The 1,830-nt window shown below is 38.8% G+C and overlaps 1 long non-coding RNA gene across 1 annotated transcript; it reads left to right on the top strand.

Moving 5' to 3' along the window:
* LOC141015136 (uncharacterized) lies at positions 1-1,235 on the top strand. The gene is made up of 3 exons (XR_012180543.1): positions 1-91; positions 940-1,018; positions 1,116-1,235. It is a non-coding gene; the product is annotated as an uncharacterized lncRNA (long non-coding RNA).
* The last annotated feature ends 595 nt before the right edge of the window (positions 1,236-1,830 follow it).

Below are 1,830 nucleotides of genomic sequence, written 5' to 3'. Positions count from 1 at the left end.
CAGCCTCAAAAGGGGCCTTTAACAAACCCGTCATCGCCTGCTTTGAACAAAAGGAGAACACAATTCCGGGCTGTAGAGTACATGCTTATATGTAAGTATAGGGTAGTAGATTACACTCACAAAAGCTTCATGTTGTGTCCATTATCTCATGGTGTGTTAGGCGGTGTCACCTAGCCAACACAGCTGATCATGAGCAGACAACAAAGAATAATGTGAACGAAAGAGAATCTTTGGCACAACAGTGATAGTTTGACATGCTTGGAAAGACACTTATTGGCTTTATTTCAGAGAGTTAGATGAGAATATCAATATCACTTTTGTGTATGTGTGCTAAATGTGTGACTAAAGCCAGGAGAATGTTAGCTGGGCTAGCTTATTTGCTAGGTAATGTTTGTTTGCTAAGTCAGGAGGTGATGCATAGCATGAAGATTGGTAGCAGTGGGGAAATAGCTACTTCTCGTATATGTCTAGACCTTGTTTTCAACAACTCTTGGGAACACTGTTCTGGTCTCCCTAGTAGCCCAGTTGGATTACGTGATCATGATTCGGTTGCTTTGTCGAGGAAGAACAAAATCCTGAAAGGAGGTAACAACGTCATCTTGACTAACAAGCATCGATAACAAGTGGGAGCTGTGATATTTAAATAGACTTTGTGCTTTCTTATTGCATGTCGGTATTGTATTTTTATGTTTGGGACCCCAGGAAGACAAGAGGCACAGCCTTGTGCTTCTGATGGGGATCCTTAAATAAACATAAACATCTGTATCATCTACTTTGTGGGCCTAAATTCACCATTTTGTTACTGTAGATATTTTTGTGTTTAAGGCACATTGATCATATTTGATACATGTTTTCCTTTTTTCTGTTCTTGCTATAGGCCTATATACTGTTTTTGTTTTGCTTGTTTTTTTACTCTTTCCTGTCTTTTCAACCCTGAAGCTTTCGCACTGAGACAAAGGATTGGTGTGTGGACCCAGGAGCCTGGTGGATCACCCGAAGACTCAAGAGATTAGAGCAAGTAAGTCCAGGTTTTGACTTCAAATCAGATACAGCATAAATAAAGAAAATTTCCTTCCTACAATATGGGACTTTTACCTTAAATTCTTCTCCCACAGAGAGGAGTACGTTGCCATATCATCTGACGGGTGTTCAACAGCCACACTGAAGATAATGCATTATGACCATCTACGCAGAAATGTTGACACTTTTTTCCTCTTGTTTTCTAATAATTTAGAGCAAATTATCAACTTTCTCTGCTTATAGGTACATTTAGATATGGTAATAATATCTTTGTATGGATTTTTATTGTCTTCCAAGCTAATAAAGATTTTTGACCATCGTTGTCTCTGTGCTGTGTATTAATGTATTTACAGTATACATGAATAAAATATCTTTAATGTCTGGAGCACATAATATCTTGACACCTGGTACAGTTTTAAAATTACTTATGAATACATTTAAATGTTTAATTGGTAAATTAAAATAGGACTCCATGATAGTAATGAAAATGTCATTAAAAAAGTCTTTACATCATTTTCATAATGGCCATATCTGCTTCTTGGTAGCAATGTCCCAGATCATCCAGCCCACATACCGCATGGAATGACAGCTTTTGGGTGGCCCACTCCTGTTGTCCAAAATCTGAGCCATACCATGACCAAATGTCAGCCAAGAGTGAACCCAATAAACCAGAACAGGTCCAAATCTGAATCTGAATCTTCTGAATCTGTCTGGTGCGGGCCAGATCAGGGCTCTCATTTATAAAGCTTGCCTACGCACAAAATTGGGCTTGAAAGAGGCGTGCGCCACTTCCCACACAAATGTTGTGAT

This window comes from Pagrus major, chromosome 20 (genome assembly GCF_040436345.1).
Source record: "Pagrus major chromosome 20, Pma_NU_1.0".
Taxonomy (NCBI): Eukaryota; Metazoa; Chordata; class Actinopteri; order Spariformes; family Sparidae; genus Pagrus; species Pagrus major.
This window is presented reverse-complemented; position numbering and strand designations above follow the sequence as displayed.